The following is a 26,603-nucleotide window of genomic DNA, read 5'->3' on the forward strand; positions in this document are numbered from 1 at the left end:
CAATGAAAGCACCAATGTCGGTGTCAAAACCGACGGATCTCGGGTAGGGGGTCCCAAACTGTGCGTCTAAGGCGGATGGTAACAGGAGGCAGGGGACACGATGTTTTACCCAGGTTCGGGCCCTCTTGATGGAGGTAAAACCCTACGTCCTGCTTGATTAATATTGATGATATGGGTAGTACAAGAGTAGATCTACCACGAGATCAGAGAGGCTAAACCCTAGAAGCTAGCCTATGGTATGATTGTATGTTATTGTGTCCTACGGACTAAAACCCTCCGGTTTATATAGACACCGGAGGGGGCTAGGGTTACACAAGGTCGGTTACAAAGGAGGAGATATCCATATTCATACTGCATAGCTTGCCTTCCACGCAAGTAGAGTCCCATCCGAACACGAGACGAAGTCTTCAATCTTGTATCTTCATAGTCCAACAGTCCGGCCAAAGGATATAATACGGCTATCCGGAGACCCCTAATCCCGGACTCCCTCACTTGTCATCTCGCAAAATTAGGTGTCATGTGCTTCGGATCACTGCGAGGGTTAAACAGCGACAACTGAGTTGGGCTAGTCATTGGGGGCACATGCACGAACAGTGACTACTCGGCTGCCATCTAGGTCAAGCCGACTATGTTAATTAGGACATCTATTGACGGACCCGTTTTCTATGAGTTTATCATTAATTTGAGCTTTGTTCCTCGTCTAGTTTGTCCGTCGGGATTCATGTTGCCTCCTTTGGACAGTGAGGTTATGATTTCTTGTCATGTGGCATTTTTTCGTGTTATATGTTATAATCCAGCGCTTCAGATCAAAATGACGACAACTGCGCCTCCGGGCCACGTGCAATGGAGAAGATCAGAAGAGGGAGAGGAGAGACGGTGGTTTTGGAATGGAGATGATGGAGAGGAGAGGTGGTGGTTTTGTAATGGAGAAGATCACAAGAGGGAGAGGCGAGACGGTGGTTTTGGAATGGAGATGATGGAGAGGAGAGGAGGTGGTTTTGCAATGGAGAAGAGAGAGAGAGGAGCATGCGGCAGGGATTTAGGATTGGACAAGAGGGCCCGCACGCTATGACTGGATCAAAATCAAAATCAATTTACCCTTAAATTAAGAAAGCGACCCCACATTAACTACTCTCCCTTTTATTCTGGGTCATAACTGACCATGATTTTCGCACATAAAATATATGTTATACGTTGCAAAAATAATATAATTTGAAAGTACATTCAGATACGAACCAAACGATACAATTTTTGGTGACATGCATTCACATTTTGCTTGTCAAATACAGTACGTGGTCAAACTTTGACCCAAAATACGCAAAACAACAAAAAATACTTCCAAGACCAGCGCCGCTCTTCCACTCTTCTCCTCTTAAAGCATCGCCGCTCCTCTCCTGTTCCAATCTAAATGCAGCGCCGCTCCTCTCCTCTTCCATTTCAAAACCACCGCCCCTCCTCTCCTGGTCCAGTCCAAAACCAGCGTCGCTCCTCTCCTATTCTAATCCAAAACCAGCACTGCTCCTCTCCTCTACCATTCAAAAACCACCGCCGACGAGTGAAGGTGTTCTGGAGAAGTAGATCGATGGAGGAGTACAACCGATACGTGAGGATCGCAGACGGCGACCCTGTGAAGCTAGCTAGGATGTTGGAGATACAGTCTTGGTTTGACAACAAGAACCAACTAGCGGCGACAGCGACATCCATGGCCAAATATCTCCAACAAAGCGAAAAGGCGGCGATACTCCCGGAGGGAGTCGCGCCGGAGTACATAGAGCTGCTCCTCTGGGCCATGGAGCAAACAGATTCACAAAATCCGATCGTGAGGGAGCGGTGGTGGGAGTATCGATCCCAGATGGAGCATCCACCAGAGATTGAAGGATTGAGCATCTACAGTGTGCCGTTTGTGAGGGTGTCCTGCCAGAGCGAGCCGGTGGAGTCTTCGTCGACCGAACCCCACTGCAAGAGGAGAAAAACAGTTGGCCCGACGATGCTTCCCCGCCATCGTCTCCCTCGCCGTTCACATTGTCTCACGGGGCGGCTATCTGCCGCCGAGGAATAGGAGGGGGCTACCCCCCAGCCCAATAGTCGGGCAGGTTGTGAATTGTCAAGAGGAGATTAGGGTTGTCAGTATTTGCAGGGTGTGAATTGTGTTTCCTGTTGTGTATTTTGAGAGTACTTTCAGATATGAATGTCTTTTGAATTTCAGATTTGCAGTATTGAGCATATGAAGTATTTTATGAATTCTAGAGATCTATTTTTAGCACTTAAAAAAATGTAGTTTCATAGGAGTATAAAAGTGCAGACAATGTGATTCTCAGAGAAGAAACTGCAAGTTTCAATTTCAGATAAGAAACTGCAAGTTCAGTTTCAGATAAGAAACTGCAACTTTCAGAGGCAGAGCATTTATATTAACACGGCCTTTTCAAACAAGGTTAACATCATGTTGGAAGTTTTATTCATGGTCAAAAATGGAACTACCAGCCAGTTAACATCATGCTGATCAACGTTCATGCATAGCACATCTTCATATGATGCACAGTCAAAATGCCCACACAATGTCGAGTGTGCGAAACACAGAGAAAACGAGGGACGAAGTTTTGGCAAGTGTTGGACGTGGTTTTGGGCTGCCCGGTCTAGGCTTTCATTTTTAACATGCGCAGGCCACGACCTCGGATGGGAGGTCTAGGCATGTTTGTATTTTCTTAGGGCCGTCATGTATCGACCGGCCTATGGACCTCCCATCCGAGGTTTTATTTTTGGCAGCCCAATTTATGTATTTTTTTGAAGAAAACATAGAGGTCTGTTCTATTTTTTCTATATAAGAATAGGAACACCAGGTCCAACTTATGTTTCCCTTCTAACTATATTATATATATTTAAATTATTTTATATGTTATTATATATTATTTTTATTGTCATGATATATTTAACAGATACTTACATATGTAAGAAAACAATATCCCACATCTTATTAACTTATAAAAATAATTTCTTAACAAACAAAGTCCTGGATTGTTTTGGCACGAAAATCCTAGTGATTGTGTACAAAAGCTTGGTAAGATTTAAGAAAGAATGTAATAATATCACTTATTATTTAAATATATTTATAACAAAATGCTCAGCCCCTTTTTAGTTTTTGATAACATTGCTGGCCCAATTCAACATTATAATTAGAATCAGCCCAGCAAAATCGTGTATTTCGAGAAAGTGCAAATGGCCTGTGATTTTTTAGAAAATAAAATAAATGGGCCGCATGGACGCTACATTATTTGTTCACCTAGCCCAGCAAATGGCTGTAATTCAAAAAAAAGATCAAATTGACTGTAAATTCTACCGCACAAAAAAAGACTGTAAATTCTGAAAAAAATGGGTTGAATACGTGCCACATTTTTGGAGGCTGACATGTGGGCCAATAGATCGAAGCCAACACAAGTCGTTGTCAATTTAGTCAACAAATGATTCTGACATGTTAGCCGTTGGATTTACCTCCAACGACCGGCATCCATCTTCAATCTCTCGTCTTCTTCCTCCAGCACTGCCGGGACCACCTCCCGCCTCCTGCTGCTAGCAGCTCTGCTTAGCATGCTTCGCTATGAAGCGCTACTCCACCGTTGGCCAGGCCATCCCTCCACCCCTCCACACCTCCTGTTCTTTTCCACCGACTGCCGAACCACACCGCACTAGAACCAGTTAACCCTGGTACACCTCTCCGTCTGCGACTCTACTCCCGCGTCTTCCCATCTCTGGCTCGTTGCTGTCCAGGGCCTCGCCATCATCCACCACCATGGATGCGCTCGGTGCGGCGTGGTCAACGTGGTCAACTAACGACACCATCGAAAGTAGACTGTGCGTGGAGAGGCTGACAGCTGGGTCCACGGCTGCACACAAGGAAATGCCTCCTTATTACGCGCAAAATAATGATTCCTCCACCTGACATCTAGACCCACCGAAAGGGCCTCTGTATTTCATGAAAATAACGTGCCCCCCGCTGACATGTCGGACCCACCAGCTATCTTCGCACGCAAGGAAGTGCCTCCTTATTACGCACAAAAAATGAATATTCCCCCTGCCAGCTAGAACCCAGCATAGTGGGAGGCTAACTTGTGGGCCTACCAAGTTGACGGGGACGGAGGGCTTTGTCAACTTAGTCAATATGAATGATTCTAGCTCCTGTTACCATACGATGTTCATCCAACAGCCATAGTGTTTCTTCAACCTCTGGTCTTCTTGCTCCAACCGCCCAAACCAGCGCCGGTCGTGCCGCGTGCTCCTGCCTCTCGTGGCCGGCTATGATGCCGCGGAGGCCTCACCGCCCCTACTACTCCCACCGCTGGCCAGGCCATCCCACTACTCACCCATACCCCCTGTTATTCTGCGGCGACAGCATTCTCACACCGCAGCCGAACCAGTGAACCCTCGTACTCCTCTTCGCGTGGGCATCCACTGCTGCGTCTTCCCCGGCTCTGAGTCGTCCCCTTCCTAGTCCTCGCCGTCGTCCACCGCCGTGGTGCTCTCGGTGCGGCGTGGTCAATGTGGTCAAGGAACGACTTCCATCGGACGTGGACTGTACGTGGAGAGGCTGACAGCTGGGTCCACGGCCGTAGCAAGGAAGTGCTTCCTTATTATGCGCAAAATAATGATTCCTCCAGGTGACAGCGGGGACCCACCGGACGGCCCACCGTATTTCGCGAAAAAATGTTTCCCCTGACTGCTGGGACCCACCAGCTACATCTTCGCACGCAAGGAAGTGCGTCCGGGCAAAAAAAATGATTCGCCCCCCTAACTGCTGGGACCCACCAGCTACATCTTCGCACGCAAGGAAGTGCATCCAGGCAAAAAAAACGATTCGCCCCCCTGACTGCTGGGACCCACAAGCTAAATCTTCGCACGCAAGGAAGTGCCTGACAGTCGGGACCCACTGGTCGAAGCGTACGTAGCATTGTCATTCTGGTCGCGAACGTGTACGTACATATATACTGGTGGATGTAGAGGCGCGCACGTGTCGTAGTAGAGGTGCGTACGTGTTGTAGTAGAGGCGCGCACATAGCATTTACACGTACGTACAGCGGACAGGGTGCAAGAAAGAAAATACGGCCACGTATGTGTACATACGGGTGGGGTCTCGAACGCCTACTCGCGCATACGTACGGCCAGGGCTCGTGTACATGGCTGGGTTGGAATAGAGAAACAGCGTCGTTGTCGTGTTCATGGGGAGGCAACGGAATGCGTCGTGTTCATGGGGAGGCAACGGAATGCATTGTGTTCATCGGGAGGCAACGGAACGCGTGGGAGCCAACCGGCTGGGTCGGAACAGAATGCGTGGTCGTGTTCATCGGGAGGGCTTGGACAGAACAGGCGATGGAAACGAGGCCTGGCGTACCACACAACGGAGGAAACAGACCTCCTACGTTCTGAATGGGGTCCTATTGATCGGGAGGGGTCTGGCGTACCACAAAACAAAGGAAACGGACCTCCTACAGTCGAAACGGGGGTCCTGTTTATCGGGAGGGGTGTGGCGTACCGCAAAACGGACGAAACAGACCTCCTACAGTCGAAACGGGGGTCCTGTTGATCGGGAGGGGTGTGGCGTACCGCAAAACGGACGAAACGGACTTGTGTTGGAGCGCTACAGTCGAAACGGGGGTCCTGTTCATCGGGAGGGGTGTGGCGTACTGCAAAACGGGACTCCACAGGATACCGTTCATCTCCACTGTCGACCTCCTCCAGCCACCACGGGCTCATGTTCATCCAGCCTCCACCGTGCGCTACTCCACCGGCTACTGTTCAACCACCCCTCCACGGGCACCCCTCCACTGTCTACTGTTCATCCAGCCCTCCACACCACGGGGTCCTGTTCAACCACCCCTCCACGGGCACCCCTCCACCGTCTACTATTCATCCAGCCCTCCACCACTCCACGGGGTCCTGTTCATCCAGAGGCAACGCCACCGCTCACTGTTCATCCAACCCTCCCCCCCCCCGCAATGCTCACTGTTCATCCCAGAGGCAGCATCGATTGGCTTCAGTTAGCAGCAATAGCGAAGGAATCGCTCGATCGTGTTCAGTTAACAGCCATCGATCGATCGCTCGGGTTCAGTAACGCGTAGCCTGCAGCGCAATCGCTCGGGTTCAGTTAGAGCCCAACTCCTCGCTCGGGTTTAGTTAGAGCCAACGCCTCGCACACACGCGCGTACGTGTACGAGAGAAACGTGCATCGCTCGGCCCCCGACCTCCCACCATAACCGGGAACTCCCCAAAATTTTCCTCCCCCTCGGTTCTACCACGGTTTTTTCCGTCATGGATGGCCCAAAGAATGTCATGCAGCTACGTCTCCGGCCCGTCCAGGACGAAAAGCCCATTTCTGTCATGATTTTTTGTCATAGAAGTAGGATCCCACCACATCTATGATGATATCAGGTTTTGTCACAATTATCGTCATAGAAGTGTCATATGTATGACAGAAAAAAAATTCGTTCAGCCCAAAATGTCACGAATGTGTCTTTTTTTTGTAGTGACACTTGAAACTCCTTACGTATATCCGGTAGAATCAGCACTGGGGTTGTAGTCAAATGTTTCTTTAACTCCTAAAAACTTGCTTCACATTCTTCCGTTCCATTTGAATTTGGTATCCTTCTTCGATAACTCCGTCATTGGCTTCGCAATTTTGGAAAAATTCTCAATGAATCTTCGATAGTATCCTGCGAGTCCAAGAAAACTGTGGATCTCGCTAACTGAAGTGGGTGCCAACCATTCAGTGACTGACTGAACCTTGGTAGGATCTACTGCTACACCTTCTCCTGATATAACATGTTCAAGGAATCCAACTTCCTTCAGCCAAAACTCGCATTTGCTAAACTTGTCATACAACTAATGTTCCCTGAGTTTCTCGAGAACTAAGCGCAAATGTTGTTCGTGCTCCTCCTCGTTCTTTGAGTATACCATTATATCATCAATGAACACCACAACGAATTTATCCTAATATTCCATGAACCCTTTGTTCATCATGCTCATGAAGTAGGCAGGGGCATTAGTCAGTCCAAACGACATGACCGTATATTCATACAACCCGTACTATGTGGTGAATGTTGTCTTTGGTATGTCCTTCTCACATATCTTCAGCTGGTGATATCCAGATCGCAGGTTGATCTTTGAAAACACCTTAGCTCCTTGCAGTTAGTCGAACAAATCATTGATCATCGGCAGTGGGTATTTGTTCTTGATCGTCACCTCATTTAACGCACGATAATCAACAACCGTTCTTAGAGACTTATCCTTCTTCTCGACCAAAAGCACTGGGGCTCCCCATGGTGATGAGCTCCGTCGAATGTAACCTTTCTCCAATAACTCCTTGATCTGTTTCTTAATCTCCTCCAGATCATTTGCGGGCATCCGATATGGTCGCTTCGATATAGGCCCGGTGCCTGGCAATAGCTCTATCAAAAACTCGATGTCTTGATCCGGTGGCATGCCTGGTAACTCCTCTGGAAAAACATCCGGGTAATCCTTCACTACAGGCACTTCCTATTGAACAACTCCCGTGAGGGTATTTAATTGGCTACTCCTTGGCGCATGCCTAGATACATACTTGATCCTTTTTCCCTCAAGGGTGGTGAGAAAAATTGACTTACAAACACAGTCAATGCTTCCTCCATACTTTGACATCCAGTCCATGCCTAATATCACATCCAATCCTTGTGACTCCAAGATTATTAGGTCAGACAGAAAAACATGGCTACCAATGGTTAACGGTATGTGGTCGCACCATTGACTAGCCATATACTCTGCTCCAGGTGAACTCACTAACATATGGGTCCTAAGGGTTTGGGTTGGTAGTTTAAACTTATCCATGAATTCCCTTGATATGTATGAATGCGATGCACCAGTATCAAAAAGAACAAGGGCGGTAAAAGACTTAACCAAAAACTTACTAATAACCGCGTCTGGCTGCTCTTCAACCTCCTCCACATTGACGTGGTTCACTTGTCCTTTGTTGAATGGATTGGGCTTCTTTCCAGCGCTCCCATTGCCGTTTCCATTCTTCGCTTCAGGGCACTCCATGGCATAGTGTCCAGTCTTCCCGCACTTGGAACAAGTAACGTGGCTTAGGTCTCTCTTCGCGGGTGTGGCTAGATTGTAACGGTTCTGATTGTTGCTTGATCCATTGCCATTCCCATTCCTTGGGCCTGTATGATTATGGTTACTTCCTCCATTGTGGGTGTGGCCTCCATGGTTATGAACAAGTCCTCCTGAGTTCGGGGTTAGGCGAGGCTTCTGTTGAGCTCCTGAATTATACCTTCCTTGTCCATACTTCCTCTTACGGCTCTCAATTTGCTGCTGCTTCCCTTCAATCATAAGAGCCTTATCTACCAACTCCTGGTAGTTGTTGAATGTTGCCACCATCAACTGCATGCTCATCTCATCATTCAACCCTTCCATAAACTTCTCCTGCTTCGCGGCATCTGTGGCCACATCATCAGGGGCATAACGAGATAACTTGCTAAACTCATCCGTGTACTGAGCCACAGTACGGTTCCCCTGGCGTAAGTTGCGAAACTCACGCTTCTTCATACTCATAGCTCTAGTTGAGACATGGTCTGTATGGAAAGCTTGCTGAAATTGATCCCATGTAACAGTGACTATAGGGTAGGTGACAGTGTAATTCTCCCACCATGAGGTTGCTGGTCCATCCAACTGATGTGCGGCAAAACACACCTTCTCAGCATCGGTACATCCTGCAGTGGTTAACTCCCTTCCAATCCTGTGGAGCCAGTCATCTGCTAATATGGGCTCGGTGCTACTGGAAAACACCGGCGTCTGCAACCTTAGAAAACGGGCTAAGTTATCAACTGGTGGCGGTGGCGGTGGATTGTTGTTGGTATTGTTGTTGCCTTGGTTCTGAACTAACAACTGCATCAGGATATTCTGCTGCTGGATCAACTGAGTGAACTCCGGTGGGAAGGTAAATCCGAGGTCACATCTTGGAGGCATTTGATGGGTTTAGAGGGGAGAGATTAGAATAGAATGAGGTCTAATGAGAAAACACTACCCATATGCACATGAGACAAACACAAACATTTCACTCAATCAATCAAGCAAGGGCATACAATCGATCTAACTATCGTTACAAAAGTGCTCAGACTATACTATTTACATGGTGGAATACTACTACTAATGTGGTGGTCTACTAAAAATATTCTTCGGTTGAAGACTCCATGATGTCTGCTCCAGCTTTGTCTTCATATTCATCATCGCTATTGTCTGGGTCCGAGTCGATGTCGTCGATGTTAATGTAGTCCTCTGGGCGAATCTCCTTGGGTTCTTCGTCTTCTCCTCCTGGTGCGGGGTCTCCCAGGAATACTCCTAGCTTCCTTTCCAGATCGTCATTCTTCTCCACTAGTACGACGATTTCCTCCTCATAATCTTCACGAGTAGCCTTAAGTTCTTCCTCTAGTTCCGTGATCCTAGTCATTGCCTTCTTCAGGTCTATCATTCCTGCGCACATCTGGTTCTCCTAGCGACGAATGTGTTTGTTTAACTCCTGGATGAAAGTTGCAATTGATCTATCCTTCCTGGTGCTGATCATCTCCCATTGCTCATCTCGGCGCCCACAAATCTAATAGATAGTATCCTTAAGCTCCTTATGATAAACTTCTCCAATGCGTCCCATGGTGATGTGAGCTGCCATACTCTTTCCTAGACTCCAGGTTGGTGCATCGAAGGAAAACTCTATGGGCTTAGTGACCGGCGTGAATGTCCTTCCGGGAACTTGAACTTGAATCATCCATCGCTCCTCTTCTGGTAAGGTGGCGTTGTAAGTCCCGGTGAAGCTTGATATTCCAATGTTCAGGTACCTAGTGACTTCCTTCAAGTGTCGTCCAAAAGGTGCTTCTTCATCTAGTTGTGCAAACTTGTTCCTTGCGTCCGCCATCCTAAAGAGTAGAAAATGGAGTGGAGTCAGAAATGAGAAGAGAATAGTGATCTAGGGCTTTAGCTTAGTGGTCGTGTCCTACACTCAGCATGTGCTCTGATACCATCTTGTAGTGACCCGACCTCAAACGGTCAAGTCTCTGTGCTTCAGTGTCATCCCTAGATCGGTAATGCTGACACACACAGTACTCGAGGATTTATAATAGAGTAGCAATCACACACTTATTACATCTAATGTCTCAAAAGAGAACTTATTACAATAAATATGGCTTAAGGCCATCTAACACGATAACAGCGGAAGGCATGGAAGATAAAGTGAGTCCATCAACTCCAATGGCACAGCTGAGCTGCATGGCAACGACCTAACGAACCTTACTCCTCGTCTGAAAAGTCTGCAACATAATACGTTGCAGCCCGAAAACGGGTCAGCACATGGAATATGCTAGCAAAGTAACACAGTAGAGCAAGAACAGAATAATGCTATCACTACATGCATATTTGGTTGGTGGAAAGCTCTATGGTTATAGTTTTTGCGAAAAGCCAATTTTCCCCTACAACAAAGGAATAGATTTTATTTAACTATCATGGTAGTTGAAACAACATTGAGAAGGTTCCTCCAACTCAATCCCAATTAAAGTAATTAAAATCCCAACAATATTAGTTTAAAGTGATGAGATACTTCTAATACTCCAAGTACTAGATACTCAAGATGTCCATGATAACCCACAAGTATAGTGGATCGCAATAGTTTTCGAGTGTAAACTATTCAACCCAAATTTATTGATACGACACAAGGGGAGCCAAAGAATACTCTCAAGTATTAGCAGTTGAGTTGTCAATTCAACCACACCTGGAAACTTAGTATCTGCAGCAAAGTATTTAGTGGGAAAGTAATATGATAGTAGTGGTAATGGTAACAAAATGTAACAGTAGTAAAAGTAATGTTTTTGGTATTTTGTAGTGATGATAGCAATAGCAACGGGAAAGTAAATAAGCGAAGAACAATATATGGAAAGCTCGTAGGCAATGGATCAGTGATGGAGAATTATGCTGGATGCGGTTCATCATGTAACAGTCATAACCTAGGGTGACACAGAACTAGCTCCAGTTCATTGATATAATGTAGGCATGTATTCCGAACATAGTCATACGTGCTTATGGAAAAGAACTTGCATGGCATCCTTTGTCCTACCCTCTCATGGCAGCGGGGTCCTTACGGAAACTAAGGGATATTAATGCCTCCTTTTAATAGAGAACCAGAACAAAGCATTAATTAACACATAGTGAATACATGAACTCCTCAAACTACGGTCATCACCGGTAAGTATCCCGATTATTGTCACTTCAGGGTTAACGGATCATAACACATAATAGGTGACTATAGACTTGAAAGATATGATCAAGAACTCTCATTTATTGATGAAAACATAATAGGTTCAGATCTGAAATCATGGTACTCGGGCCCTAGTGACAAGAATTAAGCATAGCAAAGTCATAGCAACATCAATCTCAGAACATAGTGGATACTAGGGATCAAACCCTAACAAAACTAACTCGATTACATGATAGATCCCGTCCAACCCATCACCGTCCAGCAAGCCTATGATGGAATTACTCACGCACGGCGGTGAGCATCATGAAATTGGTGATGGAGGATGGTTGATGATGACGATGGCGACGGATTCCCCTCTCCGGAGCCCCGAACGGACTCCATATCAGCCCTCCCGAGAGGTTTTAGGGCTTGGCGGCGGCTCCGTATCGTAAAACGCGATGAAATCTTCTCTCTGATTTTTTCTCCCCGAAACACAATATATGGAGTTGGAGTCGGAGAGGCACCAAGGGGCCCACGAGGTAGGGGGGTGCGCCCTAGGGGGGCAGGCGCGCCCCCACCCTCGTGGACAGGTGGTGGGCCCCCTGGCCTCCATCTTTTACAGGTATTTTTTATATTTTCCAAAAAGTTGCTCCGTGAAGTTTCAGGTCATTCCGAGAATGTTTGTTTCTGCACATAAATAACACCATGGTAATTCTGCTGAAAACAGCGTCAGTCCGGGTTAGTTCCATTCAAATCATGCAAGTTAGAGTCCAAAACAAGGGCAAAAGTGTTTGGAAAAGTAGATATGACGGAGACGTATCAGACCACTTGTAAAAGTGAAATCTGATAGAGATAATAAGATAGATATTTTTGGTATTTTTATGATATAGATAGATAGTAAAGATTGCAAAGTAAAATAGATTGGAAACTTATATGATGGAAAATAGACCCGGGGGCCATAGGTTTCACTGGTGGCTTCTCTCAAAATAGCATAAGTATTACGGTGGGTGAACCAATTACTGTCGAGAAATTGATAGAAAAGTGCATAATTATGAGAATATCTAGGCATGATCATGTATATAGGCATCACGTCCGTGACAAGTAGACCGAAACGATTCTGCATCTACTACTATTACTCCACACATCGACCGCTATCCAGCATGGATCTAGAGTATTAAGTTCATAAGAACAGAGTAACGCATTAGGCAAGATGACATGATGTAGAGGGATAAACTCAAGCAATATGATATAAACCCCATATTTTTATCCTCAATGGCAACAATACAATATGTGCATTGCTGCCCCTGCTGTAACTGGGAAAGGACACTGCAAGATTGAACCCAAAGCTAAGCACTTCTCCCATTGCAAGGAAGAACAATCTAGTAGGCCAAACCAAACTGATAATTCGAAGATACTTGCAAAGATAACAAATCATACATAAAAGAATTCAGAGAAGAACCAAATATTGTTCATAGACAATCTTGATCATAAACCCACAATTCATCAGATCCCAACAAACACACCGCAAAAAGAATTACATCAAATAGATCTCCAGGAAGATCAAGGAGAACTTTGTATTGAGATCCAAAGAGAGAGAAGAAGCCATCTAGCTAATAACTATGGACCCGAAGGTCTGTACTAAACTACTCACACATCATCGGAGAGGCTATGGTGTTGATGTAGAAGCCCTCCGTGATCGATTCCCCCTCCGGCGGAGCTCCGGAAAAGGCCCCAAGATGGGATCTCTTGGGTACAGAAGGTTGCGGCGGTGGAAATAGGGTTTCATGGTGCTCTCGGATGTTTTCGGGGTATATGAGTATATATAGGCGAAAGAAGTCGGTCAGGGGAGCCACGAGGGGCCCACGAGGGTGGGGGGCGCGCCTCCCTGCCTCGTGGCCTCCTTGATGCTTCCTTGACGTCCACTCCAAGTCTCCTGGATTGCGTTTGTTCCAAAAATCACTCTCCCGATGGTTTCATTCCGTTTGATATTCCTTTTCTGCGAAACACTAAAATAGGCAAAAAAACAACAATTTGCACTGGGCCTTTGGTTAGTCGGTTAGTCCCAAAAATAACATAAAAGTGTATAATAAAGCCCATTAAACATCCAAAATAGATAATTTAATAGCATGGAATAATACAAAATTATAGATACATTGGAGATGTATCACTCCCCTCCGGTAACTCTTTGTTCTAGTATTTTTTATATTTTCCAGAAAAAATCTCCGTTGATTTTCAGCGCATTACGAGAATTTTTATTTCTGCACAAAAAGAACAACATGGTAGTTCTGCTGAAAGCAGCGTCAGTCCGGGTTAGTTCTACCCAAATCATACCAAAATCATGTAAAAATATTATAAACATGGCATGAATACATAAAAAATTATAGATACGTTGGAGACGTATCAAGCATCCCCAAGCTTAATTCCTGCTCGTCCTCGAGTAGGTAAATGATAAAAACAGAATTTTTGATGTGGAAGGCCACCTAGCATATTCATCAATGTAATCTTCTCTATTGTGGCAAGAATATTCAGATCCATAAGATTCAAAACAAAAGTTTAATATTGACAAAAACAGTAATACTTCAAGCATACGAACAAAGCAATCATGTATTCTCAAAATAACATGGCCAAAGAAAGCTATCCCTACAAAATCATATAGTCTAGCTATGCTCCATCTTCATCACACAAAATATTCAAATCATGCACAACCCCGATGACAAGCCAAGAAATTGTTTCATACTTTTGATGTTCTCAAACCTTTTCAACTTTCATGCAATACATGAGCGTGAGCCATGGACATAGCACTATAGGTGGAATAGACGGCGGTTGTGGAGAAGACAAAAAGAAGGAGATAGTCTCACATCAACTAGGCGTATCAACGGGCTATGGAGATGTCCATCAACAGATATCAATGTGAGTGAGTAGGGATTGCCATGCAACAGATGCACTAGAGCTATAAGTGTATGAAAGCTCAAAAAGAAACTAAGTGGGTGTGCATCCAACTTGCTTGCTCACGAAGACCTAGGGCACTTTGAGGAAGCCCATCATTGGAAGATACAAGCCAAAGTTCTACAATGAAAAATTCCCACTAGTATATGAAAGTGACAACATAGGAGACTCTCTATCATGAAGATCATGGTGCTACTTTGAAGCACAAATGTGATAAAAGGATAGTAGCATTGCCCCTTTTCTCTCTTTCTCTCTTTTATTTTTTTATTTTTCTATTCGGGCCTTTTCTCTCTTTTTATGGCCTTTTTTTTTCTGTTTTTTCGTCCGGAGTCTCATCCCAACTTGTGGGGGAATCATAGTCTCCATCATCATTTTCCTCATTGGGACAATGCTCTAATAATGATCATCATCACACTTTTATTTACTTACAACTCAAGAATTACAACTCGATACTTAGAACAAAATATGACTATGTGAATTTCTCCGGCGGTGTACCGGCTTGTGCAATGAATCAAGAGTGACATGTATGAAAGAATTATGAATGGTGGATTTGCCCCAAATACGATGTCAACTACATGATCATGCAAAGCAATATTACAATGGTGGAGCATGTCATAGTAAACGGAACGGTGGAAAGTTGCATGGCAATATATCTCGGAATGGCCATGGAAATGCCATAATAGGTAGGTATGGCGGCTTTTTTGAGAAAGGTAATGGTGGGTGTTATGGTACCAATGAAAGTTGCGCGGCACAAGAGAGGTTAGCAATGGTGGAAGGGTGAGAGTGCATATAATCCATGGACTCAACATTAGTCATAAAGAACTCATATACATATTGCAAAAATCTATTAGTCATCAAAACAAAGTACTACACGCATGCTCCCATGGGGATAGATTGGTAGGAAAAGACCATCGCTTGTCCCCGACTGCCACTCATAAGGAAGACAATAAAAAAATCATGCTCCGACTTCATCACATAACGGTTCACCATACGTGCATGCTACGGGAATCACAAACTTTAACACAAGTATTTCTCAAATTCACAACTAATAACTAGCATGAATCTAATATCACCATCTTTATATCTCAAAACAATCATAGTATTCGATGCACTTATTATGAAAGTTTTTATTATATCCCTCTTGGATGCCCATCATATTAGGACTAAATTCATAACCTAAGCAAATTACCATGTTGTTTAGATACTCTCAAAATAATATAAGTGAAGCATGAGAGTTCAACAATTTCCTCAAAATAAAACTACCACCATGCTCTAAAAAGATATAAGTGAAGCACTAGAGCAAATGACAAACTACTCCAAAAGATATAAGTGAAGATCAATGAGTAGTTGAATAATTATGTAACTATGTGAAGACTCCTTCTCATAAATAAAATTTCTGATCTTAAGTACTTTATTCAAATAGCAAGCAAAACAAAATAAAATGATATTGAAACTATAGACATATCACATATCATCTGAAGAAGCAAAAACTTAGGCTCAACCAAAACTGACCGATAGTTGTTGAAGAAGAAAGGTGGGATGCCAACCGGGGCATCCCCAAGCTTAGATGCTTGAGACTTCTAGAAATATTGACTAGGGATGCCTTGTGCATCCCCAAGATTGAGCTTTTGTGTCTCCTTAATTCCATTCATATCGTGGTTTCCCTAAATCTTAAAAACATCATCCACACAAAACTCAACAAGAACTCGTGAGATAAGTTAGTATAAATCAACGCAAAACCTTATCATTATCTACTTTAGAAAATCACTAAAATTATAATTTGACATTGCATATTAAATGCCTCTGCATATTTAATACTCCTATCCTTAAATAGAATCATTAAACAAGCAAACATATGCAAACAATGCAAACATAACAGCAATCTGTCTAAACAGAACGGTCTGTAAAGAATGCAAGAAGAATCATACTTCCCTAACTCCAAAAATTATGAAAAATTACCACACTGCAGATATTTGTTGTTACTCATCGTGTAAAAATGTCAAGATTTTATCATGTTCTGACTATTCAAAAATATTCAAAACATAATAGCAAACTTTATGTTTTAAAACAGCCACATATGGACTTGCAAAATAAGCATGGTAAAGGCTATACTTGACCTTTTTATTGAAGTAAAATATGCAAAACATTACTCTAAATAACAGAAAGCAAATCCTAATAAAATAAAATGACGCTCCAAGCAAAATACATATCATGTGGTGAATAAAAATATAGCTCCAAGTAAGGTTACCGATGAACGAAGACGAAAGAGGGGGTGCCATCCGGGGCATCCCCAAGCTTAGGCACTTGGTTGTCCTTGAATATTACCTTGGGGTTCCTTGGGCATCCCCAAGATTAGGCTATTTCCACTCCTTATTCCCTAGTCCATCGAATCTTTACCCAAAACTTGAAAACTTCACAACACAAAACTTAACAGAGAACTCGTAAGCTCCGTTAGTATAAGAAAGCAAATCACCACTTAGGTACTTTCAAGACAAGATTCATAATTTTTCTCACATGATTCCTACTGTACCATATCATTTCTATGATTTATATTAAGCAATATAAGCCATAGAAACTAGAAAACAAGCAAACTATGCATCGAAAACAGAATCTATCAAAAATAGAACAGTATCTAGTAATTTGTAACTCTCGAATACTTATGTAACTCCAAAAATCCTGAGAAATTAGGAAGTCCTAGGAAATTTGTTTATTAATCTTATGCAAAAAGAATCAGTATTTTATCACTCTTCTGCTAAAAATGAGAATTGTTTACCTCAGCACAAAAGTTTCTGTTTTTCAGCAAGATCAAATGAACTATCACCGTAAGCCCTCCCAAAGGTCTTACTTGCCACTTTATTCAAACAAAATCTATAAAACATGATTAATACAGTAGCATAATCATGTTAACATGAAAAAATAGTAGGTATAAATATTGGGTTTTCTCCCAACAAGCGCTTCTCTTTAATGCCTTCAAGCTAGGCATGATGATTTCAATGATGCTCACATAGAAGATAAGAGTTGAAACATAATGGGAGCATCATGAAGAATATGAAATGCACATTCAAGTCTAACCCACTTCATATTCATAGGGATTTTGTGAGCAAACAATTTATGGGAACAAGAATCAACTTGCATAGGAAGGTAAAGCAAGCAACACTTCAAGATTTTCAACATCTAGAGAGGAAACTTGATATTATTGCAACTCCTACAAGCATATATTCCTCCCTCATAATAATTTTCAGTAGCATAATTAATGAATTCAACAATATAACCATCACACGAAGCATTCTTTTCATGATTCATAAGCATAGAAAATTTACTACTCTCCACATAAGCAAAATTCTTCTCATTTGGAATAGTGGGAGCAAATTCAACAAAATAACTACCATGGGATTGAAAATTGAAATCAAGATGACAAGTTTCATTGTTATCATTATTCTCTATAGCATATGTGTCATCACAATAATCATCATAGATAGGAGGCATTCTTTCATCATAGTAAATTTGCTCATCAAAACTTGGGGGACTAAAAATATCATCTTCATCAAACATAGCATCCCCAAGCTTGTGGCTTTGCATATCATTAGCATCATGGATATTCAAAGAATTCGTACTAACAACATTGCAATCATGCTCATCATTCAAATATTTAGTGCCAAACATTTTAATGCATTATTCTTCTAACACTTGAGCACAATTTTCCTTTCCATCATTTCCATGAAAGATATTAAAAAGATGAAGCGTACAAGGCACCCTCAATTCCATTTTAGTAGTTTTCTTTTATAAACTAAACTAGTGCTAAAACAAGAAACTAAAAGATTCGATTGCAAGATCTAAGGATATACCTTCAAGGACTAACCTCCCCGGGAATGGCGCCAGAAAAGAGCTTGATGTTTACTACACAACCTTCTTCTTGTAGACGTTGTTGGGCCTCCAAGTGCAGAGGTTTGTAGGACAGTAGCAAATTTCCCTCAAGTGAATGACCTAAGGTTTATCAATCCGTGGGAGGCGTAGGATGAAGATTGTCTCTCTCAAACTACCCTGCAACCAAATAACAAAGAGTCTCTTGTGTCCCCAACACACCCAATACAATGGTCAACTGTATAGGTGCACTAGTTCGGCGAAGAGATGGTGATACAAGCGCAATATGGATGGTAGATATAGGTTTTTATAATCTGAAATTATAAAAACAGCAATGTAACTAATGATAAAAGTGAGCACAAATGGTATTGCAATGCGTTGAAACAAGGCCTAGGGTTCATACTTTCACTAGTGCGAGTTCTCCCAACAATAATAACATAATTGGATCATATAAAAATCCATCAACATGCAACAAAGAGTCACTCCAAAGTCACTAATAGCAAAGAACAAACGAAGAGATTATTGTAGGGTACGAAACCACCTCAAAGTTATTCTTTCCGATCAATCCATTGGGCTATTCCTATAAGTGTCACAAACAGCCCTAGAATTCGTAGTAAAATAACACCTTAAGACACAAATCAACCAAAACCCTAATGTCACCTAGATACTCCAATGTCAACTCAAGTATCCACGGGTATGATTATATGATATGCATCACACAATCTCAGATTCATCTATTCAACCAACACAAAGAACTTCAAAGAGTGCCACAAAGTTTCTACCGGAGAGTCAAGACGAAAACGTGTGCCAACCCCTATGCATAAGTTCACAAGGTCATAGAACTCGCAAGTTGATCACCAAAACATACATCTAGTGGATCACGTGAATATCCCATTGTCACCACAGTTAAGCACATGCAAGACATACATCAAGTGTTCTCAAATACTTAAAGACTCAATCCGATAAGATAACTTCAAAGGGAAAACTCGATCCATTACAAGATGATAGAGGGGGAGAAGCATCATAAGATCCAACTATAATAGCAAAGCTCGCGATACATCAAGATCATGCCATATCAAGAACACGAGAGAGAGAGAGAGAGAGAGATCAAACACATAGTTACTGGTACATACCCTCAGCCCCGAGGGTGAACTACTCCCTCCTTGTCATGGAGAGTGCCGTGGTGATGAAGATGGCCACCGGTGATGGACCCCCCTCCGGCAGGGTGCCGGAACAGGGTCCCGATTGGTTTTTGGTGGCTACAGAAGCTTGCGGCAGCGGAACTCCCGATCTAGGTTATGTTCTAGAGGTTTGGGGATTTATAGGAGAGGTTGGCATCGAGAACAAGTCAGGAGGGGCCCACGGAGAATCCATGAGGCAAGGAGCGTGCCCTCCACCCTCGTGGGGCCCACGAGACTCCCCTCCGGTAAATCTTCGTTCCAGTATTTTTTATATTCTCCAAAAAAAATCTCCGTTGATTTTCAGCGCATTCCGAGACTTTTATTTCTGCACAAAAACAACACCATTGTAGTTCTGCTAAAAACAACGTCAGTCCAGGTTAGTTCTACCCAAATCATACCAAAATCATGTAAAAATATTATAAACATGGCATGAATACATCAAAAATTATAGATACATTGGAGAGGTATCAATCTGCTCCACTATATACAATGGAGCCTGCCTGCCGGGGTTTGTCTCTCGTCACACTATCTCACACAAGGCGGTGGTGGCCTTTCTCTCTCTCACTGTTGGTCATTGATCCGGCCGCATCCCATTCGCCGACAGAAAGGGACGATGTGCATCGTTTCTCCATTCGACGGTGTTGAGGCAGCACGTCCCGATCTGTGATACCCACTGTTCTCTCTGACCAAGCTCCGGCATGGTAGGGCCTTCGCCATTTGCTCGTTGCTGTAGTATGGGCAGATCCCGGCCGCCGGCACCCTCCTAGTTACATCCCGACGACCCTCAGGTATAGCTTCCTCCGGCCTTGCTCCACTACCCATCTTCCCATGTTGCTGCATGTGGAAAATCTTGCATGTGGATCTTCTTTAGTTGTTTGCTTAAAACGTATCTTGGCCGGCGTACTTTCCATCTTGCAATCTCGTCCTCAAACCGTGTTTGATAAACCACCATGCTGCTATCTTCCCCTTATTACATGGAATATGCTTCCTTTTATCGGCGTATGTGTCTTCAACTCCTGTTATTGGGCAGTAATTGTTTCCTTTCTACCTCTTTTTGTAAACAGGGCTATCCATTTCACCTCATTGCTATTGCGACCTTTTGGTGAACTGCACAAATCACTTTTTCCTTAAGAGTGTTTTGTGTAGTTCCACCAAAATGTCACACGGGCAATGATTTTACATTTCTGCGGGACTGCAGAAAGGGAGATTGGTTTTGCTATCCTCCTCTCCAACTCCACGCTTAATCTTCGCCAACAAGTAGTTAGTCCTAATGAGAGATCGCAGAGGTGACCGACTTCTATTTGTGTGTGTTATGTTTCATCATCTAGTTCCACTATTATTGTAATCAGACTGACTGAATATCTTTGTAAACAGGGATGATCATCTTGATTTTAGTGGAACTACAAAAAATGATCAGATTGTGATGTCCTCCATACACCTCTTTTTTGGCTACAGAGCTGCGTGAAACTAGCTGCCAACCAATGAACACAGTGCCCAGGAAATGGAGCCATGCCTACGAACAACATCGATCAATTATATATTTTCCTTTATTTGGACAACTTCTCACAACTTTATCTTCAGTTGTGATGTGAATACTGGCGCTGATCTGCAAACCATTGAGATGCATTAGCAGCCATGGTAGTTTCATTTGTATTTGATGGAATGTTGTAACAAGACAATCTTGAGGCAAGAGGACACATGAATCCTAAGTTGAAACCTTTTTTCTGTGGGAACCAAAGTTGAAACCTTCACAGCATCACAATACAATTTCATTATGCAGGAAAATTATGCGTACATATAAACAAATCCTGAAAGATTGATAGCAATGCCAGAAACAATTCAACTTCGTTTCGCCGACATGTGGGACATCCTTCATCCGGCTCCACCTGCCATGCAACAGTATTGAGTGCACAACTGTAGGGAAGATTCACCCTGGTCATTGCGGTGCAGTAATAATGACTAGTGAGCAGTAAAATCACAGAGCCCCACCTTCACCACAGTAAATTGCTTGGACAAAGAAATCATCATTTCTCTCTTTGTTGAATCCGCTGGTACTCCAATATTCCTAGAGTAATAAGTTGCTCCGGCGAAGCAACCATCACTTCACCTTTCCTACAGTAAGTACTACCTCCTTTTTTTATTCTAGAAGCAACCATAGATGAGTATTGGATGGTAGTAGCACAACAACTGAATCAAAAATCGAAACCAACCAATGAACTACTACTAATGGTGAGCGTTTTCTAGTATCATGTACTCCGTTTATCCATGTATATAGGGCTTAATGCTTTTTCCGAGACTAACTTTGACCCTGTTTGGATCCATGGGTTAGAGTTAGTTTGAGCTAGTTGGGGCCCAAATAGCCCTAAAGTATCCAAACACGAGGGTTAAATTGGAGCAAGTTGCGCCTAACCCACCAAAAAAACTATCCCACCTAAGAGGTGCTAATTGGAGATAGTTCTCATTGGGCCCACTGAAAAATCACTTTTCTCTCTCTATCCCGCCAGCCATGTGGTGCTAATTGGAGCTAGTTCTCGTGGGCCCACTAGAAAATCACTTTTCTCTCTCCATCAAGTGCATTTATTGTCAATCTAACCCTGTGATACGTCTCCATGGCATCTACTTTTCCAAACTCTTTTGCCCTTGTTTTGGACTCTAATTTGCATGATTTGAATGAAACTAACCTGGACTGACGGTGCTTTCAGCAGAATTGCCATGGTGTTATTTTTGTGCAGAAATAAAAGTTCTCGGAATGACCTGAAACTTCACGGAGATTATTTTTAGAATAAATAAAAAATATTGGCGAAAGAATCGACTAGAGGGGACCCACCACCTGTCCACAAGGGTGGAGGGTGTGCCCCCTAGGGTGCGTCCTCCTGTCTTGTGGGTCCCACAAGGCTCCACCAACCTCAACTCCAACTCCATATATTCACGCTCGGGGAGGAACAAATTAGAGAGAAGGATCCATCGCGTTTTACGATATGGAGCCGCTGTCACCCCCGTTCTTCCTCGGGAGGGTAGATCTGGAGTCCGTTTTGGGCTCCGGAGAGGGGAAATCGTCGCCATCATCATCACCAACCTTCCTCCATCACCAATTTCATGATTCTCACCGCCGTGTGTGAGTAGTTCCATCGTAGGCTTGCTAGACGGTGATGGGTTGGATGATATTTACCATGTAATCGAGTTAGGTTTGTTAGGGTTTGATCCCTAGTATCCACTATGTTCTGAGATTGATGTTGCTATGACTTTGCTATGCTTAATGCTTGTCACCAGGGCCTGAGTGCCATGATTTCAGATCTGAACCTATTATGTTTTCATGAATATATTTGTGTTCTTGATCCAATCTTGCAAGTTATAGTCACCTAGTACGTTTTATGATTCGGCAACCCCGGAGTGACAATAGTCGGGACACTTCCCGGTGATGACAGTAGTTTGAGGAGTTCATGTATTCACTAAGTGATAATGCTTGGTCCAGTACTGTATTAAAAGGAGGCCTTAATATCCTTTAGTTTCCAATAGGACACCGCTGCCATGGGAGGGTAGGACAAAAGATGTCATGCAAGTTCTTTTCCATAAACACGTATGACTATATTTGGAATATATGCCTACATTATATTGATGAACTGGAGCTAGTTCTGTGTCACCCTATGTTATAACTATTGCATGATGAATGCCATCCGACATAATTATCCATCATTGATCCATTGCCTTCGAGCTCGTTTCATATTGATCTTTGCTAAGTTAGTTTTCCATTGCCACTGTTACGATAGTTACAAAACTGCTACTGTTACTTTTGCCACTGTTACCGTTACTTCCATACTATTTTGCTACCAAATACTTTACTGCAGATATTAAGTCTGTCAGGTGTGGTTGAATTGACAACTGAACTGCTAATACTTGAGAATATTCTTTGGCTCCCCTTCACTGTTCAAGATATCTTCCGATATTCCGATAAATCGATCGATTTATCGCTTACCGTGGTCTGACCGATAAGATAAACCAGCCGATAAATCAGCCGATATGGCGATAAATCGGCCGATATGCCAATAAACTGGCCGACTTACCCCTTATCATAGGTCGACCAATAAGTTCCCGATAAGCGATATCCCCAACATTGCTCCCCTTATGTCGAATCAATAAATTTGGGTTGAATACTCTACCCTCAAAAACTATTGCGATCCCCTATACTTGTGGGTTATCAAGACCTTTTTCTGGCGCCGTTGCCGGGGAGCATAGCTCTATTCTCTGAGTCACTTGGGATTTATATCTACTGATCACCATGAGGAATTTGAAAGATCAAAGAACCAAGATTTTTCCCTCAACTACGAGGGGAAGTAAGGAACTGCCATCTAGCTCTGCACTTGATTCACCTTCTATTTTAAGTAAACTTGCAACACCTACACCTGCTATTGATTCTTATATATCGCATGTTATTGATGATGCCACTTATGCTATGCATGATGCTTATGATGAAACTACTTCTCTGCTTGATAATATTGTGCCACTCGGTGAATTTCTTGATGAACAACTTGCTAGGGTTAGAGAGAATGAAATTACTGAAACTGATGATATTATTGAAACTCAAGATTATGATTCTCCCCCTAGATATGAATTGCCTATTGTACCTGAGGGTTTTATTATGGATGAGGAAGCTGCTAGAGACTTTCTTGCTTGTAGTAATAGATATGATCTTAAGAAACTATTAGCTAAGTTGAAAGAAAAGACTTTGAATGCTAGAATGCAATATGATCCTAAGTTTGCTACTCACCTAACTTTGTTGCTGATAAGGATTATGAATTCTCTGTCGATCCTAAGTTAATTACTTTGGCTGAATCTGATCCTTTCTATGGTTACGAATCTGAAACTGTAGTGGCACATCTTACTAAATTGAATGATATAGCCACCCTATTTGCTCACGAGGAAAAAATTCGCTATTACTATATTCTTGATAACCCACAAGTATAGGGGATCGCAACCGTTTTTGAGGGTAGAGTATTCAACCCAAATTTATTGATTCGACACAAGGGGAGCCAAAGAATATTCTTGAGTATTAGCAGCTGAGTTGTCAATTCAAGTACACCTGAAAGACTTAATATATGCAGCAAAGTATTTAGTAGCAAAGTATTATGGAAGTAGTGGTAACGATGGCAAAAGTAACAGCAGCGGTTATGTAGCAATCATAACAGTGGCAATGGAAAAGTAACCAAGCAAAGATCAATATGAAACGAGCTCGTAGGCAATGGATCAATTATGTCGGATGGCATTCAACATGCAACGGTTATAACATAGGGTGAAACAGAACTAGCTCCAATTCATCAATATAATGTACGCATGTATTCCAAATATAGTCATACGTGCTTATGGAAAATAACTTGCATGACATCTTTTGTCCTACCCTCCCATGGCAGCGGGGTCCTATTGGAAACTAAAGGATATTAAGGCCTCCTTTTAGTAGAGTACTGGACCAAGCATTAGCACTTAGTAAATACATGAACTCCTCAAACTACGGTCATCACCGAGAAGTGTCCCGACTATTGTCACTCCGGGGTTGCCAGATCATAACATGTACTAGGTGACTATAACCTGTAAGATTGGATCAAGAACACAAATATATTCATGAAAACATAATAGGTTCAGATCTGAAATGATGGCACTCGGGCCCTGGTGACAAGCATTAAGCATAGCAAAGTCATAGCAAGATCAATCTCAGAACATAGTGGATACTAAGGATCAAACCCTAACAAAACTAACTCAATTACATGGTAAATCTCATCCAACCCATCACCATCGAGCAAGCCTATGATGGAATTACTCACACACGGCGGTGAGCATCATGAAATTGGTGATGGAGGAAGGTTGGTGATGATGATGGCGACGATTTCCCCTCTCCGGAGCCCAAAACGGACTCCAGATTTGCCCTCCCGAGGAAGAACAGGGCTTGGCGGCGGCTCCGTATCGTAAAACATGATGAATCCTTCTCTCTGATATTTTCTCCCCGAAAGTGAATATATGGAGTTGGAGTTGAGGTCGGTGGAGGTCCAGGGGGCCCACAAGGTCAGAGGGCATGGGCTCCCTGGTGCTGATTCTTTCTCCAATATTTTTTATTAATTCGAAAATTTATCACCATGAAGTTTCAGGTCATTCCGAGAACTTTTTATTCTGCATAAAAATAACACCATGGCAATTCTGCTGAAAACAGCGTCAGTCCGGGTTAGTTCCATTCAAATCATGCAAATTAGAGTCCAAAACAAGGGCAAAAGAGTTCGGCAAAGTAGATACGATGGAGACGTATCAACTCCCCCAAGATTAAACCTTTGCTTGTCCTCAAGCAATTCAGTTGACAAACTAAAAGTGATAAAGAAATTTTTTTACAAACTCTGTTTGATCTTGTTGTTGCAAATACGTAAAGCCAACATTTAAGTTTTCAGCAAAGATTGTGAACTAACCATATTCACAATAACATTTAGGTCTCATATTTACTCATATCAATGGCATAATCAACTAGCAAGCAATAATTATAAATCTCGGATGACAACACTTTTCTCAAAACAATCATGATATAATATAACAAGATGGTATCTTGCAGACCCTTTCCAAGACTGCAAAACATAAATGCAGAGCACCCCTGAAGATCAAGGACTGACTAGACATTGTAATTCATCGTAAAAGAGATCCAATCACATTCATACTTAATATTAATTAATAACAGTGCATACAAATGACAGTGGTGCTCTCAAACTGTTGCTTTTTATAAGAGGATGATGACTCAGCAATAAAAGTAAATAGATAGGCCCTTCGCAGAGGGAAGCAGGGATTTGCATAAGTGCCAGAGCTCGAGTTTTGAAATAGATAGGAATAATATTTTGAGCGGTATGCTTTCATTGTCATAACAACTAAGAGATATCGGTATCTTCCATGCTACATACATTATAGGTGGTTCCCAAACATATTGGTAAAGTTTATACTCCCCCACTACTAACAAGCACACTCCACGGCTGGTCCAAAACAACAGGTACCGTCCAACTAACAACAGTCCTGGGGGAGTTTTGTTTGCAATTATTTTTATTTGATTTGCTTTGTGCATGGGACTGGGCATCCCGGTTACCAGCCATTTTCTCGTGAATGATGAGCGGAGTCCACTCATCGTGAGAATAACCCACCTAGCATGGAAGATATTGACAGCTCTAGTTGGTACATGAGCTATTCAAGCATACAAAATAAATTATTATTTAAAGGTTTAGAGTTTGGCACATGCAAATTTACTTGGAATGGCAGGTAGATACTGCATATAGGAAGGTATGGTGGACTCATATGGAACAACTTTGGGGTTTATGCAAGTGGATGCACAAGCAGTATTCCCGGTTAGTACAAGTGAAGGC

This window comes from Triticum urartu, chromosome 7, assembly GCF_003073215.2.
Source record: "Triticum urartu cultivar G1812 chromosome 7, Tu2.1, whole genome shotgun sequence".
NCBI classification, from domain to species: domain Eukaryota; kingdom Viridiplantae; phylum Streptophyta; class Magnoliopsida; order Poales; family Poaceae; genus Triticum; species Triticum urartu.